The following is a 13,830-nucleotide window of genomic DNA, read 5'->3' as shown; positions in this document are numbered from 1 at the left end:
ACCATTAAGCTACACGGATCGACGTGAAAATGGTCTTTCATTTTAAGTCATAATGATTGTCATCATAAAGTTGCAGGGTCATTCAAGCAAACGGTATACCAAAACAAACGCTATTGAATTCAATAGCAATTGCACGGTAATCCATTATATCATTAGAAAAAGACTAGACAAGTTTTTTTTGGTGGATTATCGAGGCATATCGTCAGTTACTGAGCAACGTCATTATATTTTGAGCTGTTTCTGTACACAATATGAATATATATCGTGGATTACCGAGTCAATTTACAAAACTTCATGCAAAGTGCATAATTTATTAAGTTTCCACAATAGTTACAGAAAAAAGTATTCAATACGCGTCATGGTTTAACATCTTTAACGTATTAGTACAATGATTCAAGTCTTTATCACAGTTGCACGTAATAGTCTAATGGTGTGGTATGTGGCCCATGATCTGGAGGTACCGGGTTCGAACCCCAGCAATTTTTTTTTTTCTCTTCGTGATAGAGTTCAACGCTATTCTCTCAATGATTAATACCATTAACAAAACCTTAGTATTTTGTTCGTAGTCATTTTTTCTGTGTTGTCAAACTCTTGTTTTGTTTTTTTTGCAAAATTTCACCATTATGCAGCTTATTTGGCCTTCGTCGGTTTTCACATAGCTTTACATGGTGTGCTACATATTTGCATTGTGTTTCTCGTAATTGAGTGAATATCGTACTGTACATTTGATAGAAGTGGAAACATATCATCATAACAAAATGTGTAAAATTTGGTTGTAATACGTGCTTTTGTTTTAAAGATATGGACCAAAAACCAATTTTAGATGCAGTTTGCACTATCACAAAATGTGTTTAATTTAGCATAGGGAGGATTTCAATGACCACTCCTAAATAAACCAATTTCTTTATTTACAAATTTATTATAATTCAAAGGCCTATAATCCACTCCCAAATTGTGTGAAATATGAAGCTCATGCGACATTCCGTTTTTGAGTTATGAGACAAAAACGAAATTTATATGAAATATTTTACATTCGCCTCGGACAATCAAAGAAATTAATGTTGGTACACTCAGGCATACTAAATGTAAATCGCCACCCCTCTCCCCCAGTTCAATGTTGATGAAAGCACTTTTTCCATTGGGCTCTCCAGTCTCCCCAACATTGATTGAGGGGAATGGGGAGGAAGAGGAAAGGAGAAGGTATGTACTTCTCATCAAACATAGTTATACTAATTTCACTTAACTCTCAGAGCGGCAATGAAGAGTTCCAACATATTGTCAAGGTGTACCAACTATTAAATTCCTTGATTGTCCGAGGCGAACGCAAAATATGACATCTAAAATTCGTTTTTGTCTCATAACTCAACAACAGAATATCGTATGATCTTCATATTGCACACGATGTAGGAGTGGACCATGTGCTTTAGAATGAGTATAAAATGATGATAAATAAATTGGTTTATTTAGGAAGTGGTCACTGAAAGCATCTCCTATGCTAAATTACGTCATATTTCGTATTAGGCTCTAAACGGCAAAATATGCATCTAAAATTCGTTTTTAACTCATAATTCTACAACGGAATGTCATATGAACTTCATATTGCACATGATATGGGAGTATACCATATGCTTTGGAATCTTTATAAAATTGTTGATAAAGAAATTGGCTTTTTTTAGGGAGCGGTCAGTGAAACAACCCATACCCTAACCTACACGAATTTCATGATTAGTTCTCTAAGCTGTCGCGCGCAAAGTTAGTTTTTTGTGCTATATCTTCAAAACGGGAAGTCATATCAAACTGTTGTCACTCACAAGTTTTTGGTAGATACTCTCCTATTGAAATGTGTTGAAAAATTGTGACGGCAAAGAAATTGGTTTGTTTAGGGAGTGGTTATTGAAAACATCCACAATGCTGAGTTTTATATAGGCCAAATAAACACGTTTTCTAACAATACGCGTATATTAATACGCTGTTGCATATTTCTTCTTAATTATCATAATTATTTTAGCACGAATTGCTGTATACGAATATTTGGTTGTCCTAATTCAACGCCTGATTATTGTTGAAAACAAATAATATAACAAAGTCAGGAATTGGTCATAAATCATTCATTACATAATTATGTATTAGTTATCTTCAGTAGACAGCATGAGTCAATGCGTATACGTAACCGCGTAATAAGAACTTGAACTGTTAAATGTGCACATTATACGTTGACCTCATCTTGTTTTGTTCTTTCTTCATTTATTTCCATAAATGATTGTTAATATCATTCACCATTTTATCTTTTAAAATATATATATTATAACTGTATTGATGAAAGAATAAAAGGTACAGTTTCCATCCATTTCAAACATGATGAACCGGTAATTTAAGTTATCAATAAGGAAACACCGGAAATATAATATATAGATAAATCAAAAAGACAAATATATTAAATCAAAGAAAAAAAATAACAACATTGTCATTCAGATAAGTTTGGCCAAATTAAAATTAACAATTCCAATACAAGTAGCCTTTTGAGTGGGAAACAAAAAAATTGCGCCAAGTTTTGAACCGTGGACCTCTCGATTACGAAGCGACCTCTGCTACCATTAAGCTACACGGATCGACGTGAAAATGGTCTTTCATTTTAAGTCATAATGATTGTCATCATAAAGTTGCAGGGTCATTCAAGCAAACGGTATACCAAAACAAACGCTATTGAATTCAATAGCAATTGCACGGTAATCCATTATATCATTAGAAAAAGACTAGACAAGTTTTTTTTGGTGGATTATCGAGGCATATCGTCAGTTACTGAGCAACGTCATTATATTTTGAGCTGTTTCTGTACACAATATGAATATATATCGTGGATTACCGAGTCAATTTACAAAACTTCATGCAAAGTGCATAATTTATTAAGTTTCCACAATAGTTACAGAAAAAAGTATTCAATACGCGTCATGGTTTAACATCTTTAACGTATTAGTACAATGATTCAAGTCTTTATCACAGTTGCACGTAATAGTCTAATGGTGTGGTATGTGGCCCATGATCTGGAGGTACCGGGTTCGAACCCCAGCAATTTTTTTTTATCTCTTCGTGATAGAGTTCAACGCTATTCTCTCAATGATTAATACCATTAACAAAACCTTAGTATTTTGTTCGTAGTCATTTTTTCTGTGTTGTCAAACTCTTGTTTTGAGCTAAAATGCAAAATTTCACCATTATGCAGCTTATTTGGCCTTCGTCGGTTTTCACATAGCTTTACATGGTGTGCTACATATTTGCATTGTGTTTCTCGTAATTGAGTGAATATCGTACTGTACATTTGATAGAAGTGGAAACATATCATCATAACAAAATGTGTAAAATTTGGTTGTAATACGTGCTTTTGTTTTAAAGATATGGACCAAAAACCAATTTTAGATGCAGTTTGCACTATCACAAAATGTGTTTAATTTAGCATAGGGAGGATTTCAATGACCACTCCCTAAATAAACCAATTTCTTTATTTACAAATTTATTATAATTCAAAGGCCTATAATCCACTCCCAAATTGTGTGAAATATGAAGCTCATGCGACATTCCGTTTTTGAGTTATGAGACAAAAACGAAATTTATATGAAATATTTTACATTCGCCTCGGACAATCAAAGAAATTAATGTTGGTACACTCGGGCATACTAAATGTAAATCGCCACCCCTCTCCCCCAGTTCAATGTTGATGAAAGCACTTTTTCCATTGGGCTCTCCAGTCTCCCCAACATTGATTGAGGGGTAATGGGGGAGGGAAGAGGAAAGGAGAAGGTATGTACTTCTCATCAAACATAGTTATACTAATTTCACTTAACTCTCAGAGCGGCAATGAAGAGTTCCAACATATTGTCAAGGTGTACCAACTATTAAATTCCTTGATTGTAGGTAATAATAGTCTGCTCTGTTTAAAACCCATACTCCTTAAATAGCTTTGTGGAAAAATTTAGCCACGCGGGGATGTGGATTCAAATGGAATTGCCAAATAAGAGTCTAAAAATGTGATAATATTCTATGATGTTCTTTTGTCATATTTTATTCAGAACTCACATCACAATCTGCGGAAAGTGCCATATCCGCAGCCTTTCATGGGAAAGGAGGACAGAAAGATAGAACAGTTGGTACTAAGACTATCAATTGGAAACCGGGATCCTTTGGATTTGGAGGAGATCGATCTCAAACTTACAAAGAGGTTCTTTACAAGATGGAAAACGGTGCTTTTATAACTGTCTTCATCCAAGATGACTGGAATGTTCCTAATTTGCTCATTCTCGACAGTAAACTGCAAGTAAGAGTTGTTTGCCCCAGAATTATATAGGATGTCGTAATGTTTAAATTAAGACAGCCTTTGAATCAAAATGAATTCTTTGAATTAGTCAGACCCATGCAATTTCCTACCCTAAACAATTCAGTATATGGCAATATTTGCAGCCCGCCAGGTACATCATTCATGTTCATTTTCTATGATTTATGCTTTTCTTATTCATTTTAGTACGGGCTTAACAGTGGGACCATATTCTTCGTCCTTCACGACAAGAACCAGAAGCCATATCAACATCTCTTTGAAATGACTACACTGCAGTCTACGGTTAACTATGGCAATGCAGTTCTCAAGCTTATCAAGGATTATATACCTCATATATAGATTCCTGTCATCTGATTGGTTGAAAGTGCAGTCATTGAATTAACTATGCCCGCAAAATGAACTATGGACCGGTCCATGGAAATGAGCTATGGACCGGTCACGTGCGTCACGATCAAACTGCGCGTTTTTCCCAGCGTAAAATGATATTACGCACGCGATAATGTTTTCACGCGATATATTTACGCAGAAATCGCAGATTGTAATCTGTGTGCCGTTCGCATTGAAACTATTAATTTCTCTTCCCAAAATTGATGCTTTTAACCAAACAGATGACAAGAATCTTAAGATTTGGTATATAAAACAAATATTGACTGCTTTTTATTCGGGGCATGGTTAAAATTATAGGCCCGCGTTGATCTCAAAACCATGACTATATGCCCATTGGCTACGCCTCGGGGCATAGTCATGGTTTTGAGATCACCTTGGGCCTATAATTTTAACCATGCCCCTAATAGCAGTCAATATTTGTATAGACCACTTGGCATCTGACGTCATTGCCCGGCAGTATGTGCGCGCATTATGGCAATTTCAATTGTTCTTTGCCCTGCAGTGTGCGTACGCATCGTAGTCTGCTAAGGGCACGTGCATTTTAAATCGCCCGCCACATTTCATATAGTACAGGAAAGCCATTGAACAGTGTAGCGGCTCGTTCGAGCATATCGATAGACGAGTCCCTCGCCTTTATTGATAAACAGTGATGTCAAGTGGTCTTATCGACGCGTCCTGGATTGCCGGTGACTACTTGCACAACTTGTAAATACACTATGGACCACAATGGCCTCAACCCAATGGCATAGTTCAATTACCTCAATTAAACAACCATAGTGTTAAATTTGACCTCAAATTGCAGAGTATGAGTTTTTGTACCCAAATTTCCAAAGGTCATTCAATGAATGTGCAAACATATGGGGTTAAAGAAATGTGCCCTGATAGATGAGCATGTTGTGGATTCTAGCGATAGGTAAGCTATAGATGGATCTCCGGTATAACGTAGAAATTTAGCAAATTTAAAAACAAACATTTAAAGTCTTTAACATCAGCGGTGATAAATTTTACCAATGATTTTCTCAGTAGGCCTATAACGTAGATATTTAAAGCCATAATTGCAATATTTTCTGAGGAGGACGCACTCAATGCTCAACTAACATACCCTGCTAAAAGCCAGGGCCGGATTTACCATAGGGCCAGATGGGCCCGGGCCCAGGGCCCCCAATTTTTATGGGCCCCAAAATTGCCCTATGCAGTATGCATCTTCCATTTCAGCCGAAAAACACCATGTTTTGGGCCAAAATAGTGTACAAAATTGCAAATTTTGCATGCATTGCGCGCACTGGTAGGCCTATATAGCAAAATCCAGCTTCAATTTGGGCTAAAATAGTCCAAAATGTTCACGCGCAAATGCGCACATGCTTTCCTCACGGTGCGTTTGGGGGCCTCCAAAATAAACATGGCCTGGCCCAGGGCCCACCAAAAGGTAAATACGGCCCTGCTAAAAGCGAGGCTTTATAGTTTAATAAAACCACGGAGTATGATTATTACGATCGAAATATTATAATATAGGGTACAAAATCTCAATTCCGTGACCATTCTTTGGCTAGTAAGGTCTATGGACCTTTTATATATTTTTTCTATAGAAACAAATTAGCCCCCATGTCCCTCGCAAAATTCCCGGTATTTTTCGCCAGATGTCAAAATCCAAGATAGTTGCAGTTACCCCGCTGACCAAAGTTACCCCATTTTACGGTACCCTAGCTATCTACTGCTGATATTGCCATTGATGAAATAGAACCCTAGCTATATATATATACTGCTGATATTGGCATTAATGAAGTAGTATACCCTAGCCATCTACTGCTGATATTGACATTGATGTAGCACTAGCTATCTACTGCTGATATTGGCATTAAATGAAGTAGTACCGTACCCTAGCCATCTACAGCTGATATTGGCATTGATGAAGTAGTGCCCTAGCTATCTACCGCTGATATTGGCATTAATGAAGTAGTACCCTATCTATCTACTGCTGATATTGGCATTGATGAAGCAGTACCCTAGCTATCTACTGTATACTGCTGATATTGGCATTGATGAAGCAGTACCCTAGCTATCTACTGCGGATATTGGCATTGATGAAGCAGTACCCTACCTATCTACTGCTGATATTGGCATTGATGAAGCAGTACCCTAGTAGCTACCTACTGCTGATATTGGCATGAAGTAGTACCGTATTCATCTACTGCTGATATTGGCATTGATGAAGTAGTACCGTAGTCATCTACTGCTGATATTGGTATTGATGAAGTAGTACCCTAGCTATCTACTGCTGATATTGGCCTTGATGAAGTAGTACCCTAGCCATCTACTGCTGATATTGGCATTAATGAAGTAGTACCCTAGCCATCTACTGCTGATATTGGCATTGATGAAGTAGTACCCTAGCTATCTACCGCTGATATTGGCATTAATAAAGTAGTACCCTAGCTATCTACTGCTGATATTGGCATTGATGAAGTAGTATATACCCTAGCCATCTATTGCTGATATTGGTATTGATGAGGTAGTACCCTAGCCATCTACTGCTGATATTGGCATTGATGAAGTAGTACCCTAGCTATCTACTGCTGATATTGGCATTAATGAATACCCTAGCCATCTACTGCTGATATTGGCATTGATGAAGCAGTACCCTAGCTATCTAAGGCTGATATTGGCATTGATGAAGCAGTACCCTAGCTATCTACTGCTATGCTGATATTGGCATTAATGAAGTAGTAGGCCTACCCTAGCTATCTACCGCTGATATTGGCATTAATGAAGTAGTACCCTAGCTAACTACTGCGGATATTGGCACTGATGAAGCAGTACCCTAGCTATCTACTGCTGATATTGGCATTAATGAAGTAGACCCTAGCTACCGGTATCTACTGCTGATATTGGCATTAATGAAGTAGTACCGGTACCCTAGCCATCTACTGCTGATGTTGGCAGTGGTGTAACTAGACATTTATAATAAATGAGGGGGCAGACATCGTTCATGCTGTTTGGGTTTGTAAGCGCGTCAACACCCTCGTCGCACTGGGCGACACGGGGGGTGCCCCGGGAACAGTGGCGTAGATTTCTTTTGACATGGCATGCATGAAGAGATGGGGTTGGAAAATTGTTTTGAAGTATATAGAATCCAAAAGCTTTTGGCGACAAAAGAAGTTAATGGTAGGGCCTACAAATGCGCGCAAAGCGAGCGAAAAAAATTGGCATAGGCCTATTGATTTGAAGCTAAACTGGTAACATGGTACAAAAGTGGAATAAATTCGCGCGAAGCGCGCAAAAATTGGGTTTCTTTAGGTTAAAATGACCAAATATGAGGTTAATTAATAACTCTCAGAAGTAGAGGTCTACTTTACCTTTTTCATGGATGGGGGGAAGCAGGACGCAAAGGTTCAATTCGGGGTAACGCCACTGGATATTGGTATTGATGGAATATTACCCTCAATATAGCTACCGTACCGTATTTACTGCTAATATCGGTATTGATGAAGTAGTAGGCGTATACCCTATTTATCTACTGCTAATAGGGCCTACTGGTATAATAATTGGTATAATAAGCGTGGGTCATGATATGGCATGTATGGGGAGGGGGCACCGACCATGATGCATGGGGGGGGGCTGGGTCTTTTATAAATTAAATTTATATTTCTTTAATCTGTGAGTGTCTAGACTTCTCCGTAGTCCACTTGCCAATTGTGCATCTGTATATGGCTATTACATTTAAGCTTAAAACTCTGATTCAATTATTTGTGCACAATAATTATTGATAGATTTTCACATCTGATCTTTTCAGTTACCATTGTTAGCTTAGATTTTTAACTCGTAATAAACTGGCAGATTCTAAAATTAGAATTGTTCAGTATTGAAGTGCCATTAGGCCTATTGTTATGCCATTAGGCCTATGATATGCTGCATTCAATAATATAGGAAGCCTACGTATAAAAAGTTACTTTTACTGTCACAAATATAATTAGGCCTAGGCCCTATATAAACTTTTTCATAACCATTTTATACTAGTATTTTGATGTAATAAATATCAGTATAATTTCGAGTTCAACTGAATGCGTTCATCATGATTAATAACATATTTTTATTTATCAAAAATCGACTATGGCATAGTCTAGTGAGTGTCTTAAGAAGTTACACAGTAAAAGTCAAAACATTATTTCATTATAATAGCAAATGAAATTTTACCCTTCCCATCTAATTTTACTGTTTTTTCTCTATGACTCGAAGGAAATTGCTAATGAGTTTAATTTACGGTATTTTTCAAGTATAGGCCCAACTTTAGCCTCCAGCTCCATTAAATACACTGGTAGGCCTAATGGTTACAATTAACACGCTTTCTGCGACCTGCGGATGAAGAAGAAATTGCTAAAATCGGGTAAGTTGAGCCACTTTTTACATTTACTTTCACTACGCTCAAATAAATAAAGCAGGACCCAAATGCAGTGTTACAAATGAAACATATGTATGTTTACTTGGTTATGATACCACAAAATTGTAATCAATATTTTGCACTTTCGCACAGTGAGACACCAAAAATCATTTGCAAATTGGCTTAACTTACCCCAACGGTGGGGTAAGTTGAGACAGTCGTGGGGGCAAGTTGAGCCACCATACATAGAAATGCACAGTATATGCCGTAGCTGTGAAATTCAATTTTGCCTTTTTTTTTTAATTGTTGTTTTCAGGTATTTATTTCGAAAAATAGTTTGATATAGAAGTACTTTAATCTAAATATTGCATACAAGTAATTTCTGACAAGATTTTACTTTGAAAAAAAAAATTGGGGAAATTTCTGCAGGCTTTTCCTATGCTCAACTTGCCCCATGGCCTTTGGCTCAACTTACCCCATGTGACCCTTTTTGTCAAAAACCTAACCTCCCACCTGACTAAAACTTGTTACAGTTGTAGGCCTAAATAGTTTTCTAAAATAGTGTTCATATATCACATCCTCAATATCCAGAATGCTATCATTTTAGCCTTTTTCTTTCTGGGTGAAACATGAAAAAAATTGGTTTTTGCCAAAAGTTCAACAAAAGTGCGAAAAATGAACTTTCTAATGCAGCTTTCTTACCCTATGTGCAAGTGATTCCATATTACACTTGAGAAGCCTCTGTTATGTCATATACAAATAAGTGGAACTGCAAAGTAAAATAAGTTTTTAATTTTCATTCTGGAGGGGGTGGCTCAACTTACCCCCTGGCTCAACTTACCCCACTCTCCCCTATATAATAGGCCTATATATTGAAAAAGCCCTGGCCATGACAATATTAAATCAGAACTCATTAAAACAGTAGGCCTACAGTGAATGAAATTTGTTATAGGCCTAGTTTGAAAATGTTATTTATCTATCTCTTAGGCCTATAGGCCTGAATATAGGCCTACTGGAACAGTACCGGGCCCGATGATATCAAAGTAGCCGAAAGTTGTTAAAAAAAAAAAGACAATCCCAAGTCCCCAACATTTTTTTAATTAAATCAAATTTTTCTTGAAAGTTGCTGCATTGGTAAACTTATAGTCCTACCAATCGCTCGTACCGTAGGTCAGCGAAGGAGTATAAATTCGGCCTATACCGCCTGCTGATACCGCCCAGCACTATTTTTTCAATGCGAATGCGAGCAGACGATGCAATGAACATGATGAATGTAAGCTTAAATTTTTCGTATTTGTTTTTAACTTGTTTGATAAAAGTAGACTATCAAAAGGGCTAAAACAGTCTGTAGTTGTTTTTTGCATTACGTTTTCTCGTCCAATCACGATAGACTAGGGCAGGGGTTCTCAATTAATTTGTTTTAAGGGCCAAATTGTGTTGAACAATAATGCTGAAGAACATGAGAAGGGCTAAAAAAAATCAATAGTCTATAGAGCGTAGGGTGACAAACATTAGTTCACCACGTAAACTTGTATGGCTCAAAATTCGGACCGCTCGCCATGGACAGATAGTATCAGTTTGTGAATGAGGACATCGTATAGGTTCTAGACAAACATGTAGGTATGGCTAGGCTAGGTGATTTTAAATTTGCCATCAAACTGCATCATTTTATATATCAAATTAAAGCCCTTGACATGCTTGAGTAAACAAAGCCAAAACTGAAAACCTTTTTTTCATAGCACTTTCCATAGCAAAGACAATTACATCTGGTCAAAGATCGACTTTCATCAAAAAGATTCAGCTAGCAAAATTCCCCAAAACGGCATTTCGGGGGTGTTTCTAGATCTTTCTCATTATGATAGCAGCTTTTTTTAATGGAACTGCTATCAAAATCCCTCTAAAATTCCATGTGCGATTGTCTTATCACCATTAGCATAAAAAATCATATATTTGGGTCAAGTGAAGTATAGAAAACATATTTATGTAGGTTTCCTTCTTCAGCCAGTTGTTTTAAATTTCTATGTAAATTTGCATTGACATTTTCGGCGAATTTGGCTGACTAGGAAATGTGTTAACTAAAGCCTCCAGCATACTTTCCTGCCGCTTGCCGCTGCGGCAAGCGGCAGGGCGTTTCAACCAATGACAAGCCTTTATTGTGTCCGTTTGTCTGCAATGCGTGTGCGCCACGCCGCTCAGCGGCAAGCGGCATGGTAGTATGATGAAACCAGGCTCCCAGCATAAGGTTTGCCTGGGATACCTAAAACATGGTGGACATGGTGGATGATGGGGTCCATCTTAGGGCCCCTGGCGGGGGTCCAATCCATGGGGCGGAGCCCCCTGGAAGCTGAGAGGTTTAACCTAATTTTAACACAAAATTTGCATGAAAAAACATAAGTTTTCTTGTTTTGACCCCGGGGTTTTGACTATTTTGATTTTTCCCCAATATTTTTTTTTTTAATTTGTTAAATTTTGTTTTTCAATCAGTGCCAGGCCGCGGGCCATTACATGATTAATAAGGGCACCGTGGGCCGGATTTGGCCTGCGGGCCACCCTTTGAGAAGGCCTGGACTAGGGTTTGGGTTTGTTAAGTTACATACTTAGCCTTAAGCGCCCGTCATACTTTCCTGCCGCAGGGCGTTTCAACCAATGACAAGCCTTTATTGTGTCCATTTGTCTGCAATGCGCGTGCGCCACGCTGCTCAGCGGCAAGCGGCAGGGTAGTATGAAACCATCATAAGTTAGGCCCGCCTACCTGCTGAGCATGCATGCATGCTGAGTCAGATACATCATACGGGCATGACGGGTGGCATGCATGCAGGGGCGAGGGACAATCACAATCACTACGAGTCTACGTCATGACATGACTGCATGTGTGAGCCTTTCATGCATTATAGGAATTTGATAATGATAAACAAATCAGTCAGATGATTTACCTAGTCCCTAGGCCGGGAGGTTTATCAGCCATTTTACCCAGCCAGACACAGTGCCGCCGCTGCCAGTCAGTGGCAGTGCTACGCCACTGGGTAACACTAACACTATAACAGTACAAGTTGGATATAGTTTGGGCCAGTTTGCATGAGAATTCTGCTCTCAACTAAATTGAAATTAAGGGCATTGGCTCAAAAAATGTTAGGCCTTGTATATATGTAAAAATCACGCTGGATCTTGGAGCTTGTTCCTTTGTTATGTTTAAAAATCCTTTCCCTATTTTCTGTGCACAAGGTCCTTCCTACAGTCAGTCTACTCTGCGTGTACAAAGTACAGACGCGGACACACACGTTGTGCTGACTTTGAAGGCACGAATACCTGCAGCAGAAACGCAGTCGCAGTACTACGCACTGTTAACGCGCTGTATACGTGCACATTGTCACTTTGTACTTCAGAGTGGACAAACTGTATACAGGTGAATGCACATGAAAAGAGTGCATCGCACGAGTGTAACGTGCGATGTAAACGTGATAGTTGTGTCAAAAAATGTAAATGGTTTGAAATGCCCTGTTCATGTCACTATAGTAAATAGTAGTTGATGTAATGTTGCTGTCACATACTAGGTAGTTTGTGTCAAGTGAAAGGTCACTCTCTCATTATTCATTATGTACTACCTATCATGCCTATTGTTGATGTAGAACCATGTCAAAGGCTGGGAGTTTATATCATAATTAACATCTTTACAGTTTTGTAATCGGTGGGCCTTAAGTTAAACATCGCGAATTGATACCAATATATTTTCTTTCGAGAATTGTCTTGTGACAACTTGTGAGAAGTATTGCGAATTATTAATTGAAGTCCTATAATTTGGCTACTTTATTTAAACACACATAATATAGACCAGACAGGTCAACTCTATCACTCTTAATGTAGATCTATTTTTCGGCGTAGTGGTAAAACTTAAAAGCCTAACATTTCCCGCTGATCAGGAGCTGATCAAAGTAGAGTATGGTACCGGTACATATATTTTGCAACAGATTGATTCAACTTGAGATTTGAGTGGTGTGATGTCCACTGGTATATCATAGGATTGATTGAGGCATTGAGCATCCACAGACACCCCCTGCCAGCTACTAGTAATTGGGAGACAGGCTTAATTGCCTACAGACTGAAAATACAGGGAGATCAAAATGGCTGCCTACCTGAGCAACACGGATGGCACATGGGCTGAGATAGTTGCAGATTTTTATATCTAACATTTGCAATGTAAATGCAAGAGATTCACCAGAAAGACTTAGCGGTTATTCAAGAACCTAGTGGAGGTAAAGGTATACGTTGGTATGAAACCATTCCAAGGAACTGTTAAGCTTAAGCTAGCTGTGCTGTGTTATTTGATTCTGTCATGACATGACTTTGAGTAGTGTACACGAAAACGAGAACTGCGAGCATGCATTAACTGGCTACAGAGTACAGACTAGTCTTCATGGAAACTCCCAACTACAGATCAAGACATGATATGGATAACAAATGACTCTAGATCATCTCATGCCACAATGATGGCACTGCCAATGATAACATATTAATATTCTTACTCTATGGCTAGTATGCTATACATTATATGATTGTGTATGTGTATTATAACTTGTGAAGCAGGTTAACATGGTTAAAGCCCCACCTGATGATGTAATTAACCCCAAAATAAATGTTACTAGTGTTTTATTGTTTTGAAATAGTAACTGCAGTGTACTGTGTTTACTTTGTGTGAACCTGGTAGTAAAGGGTATTCTGTCCCTAGGCCATCAGTAAGGTTGGT

Source organism: Amphiura filiformis, chromosome 18 (genome assembly GCF_039555335.1).
Source record: "Amphiura filiformis chromosome 18, Afil_fr2py, whole genome shotgun sequence".
In the NCBI taxonomy this organism is placed as follows: Eukaryota; Metazoa; Echinodermata; class Ophiuroidea; order Amphilepidida; family Amphiuridae; genus Amphiura; species Amphiura filiformis.
Note: the sequence above shows the minus strand (reverse complement) of the source record.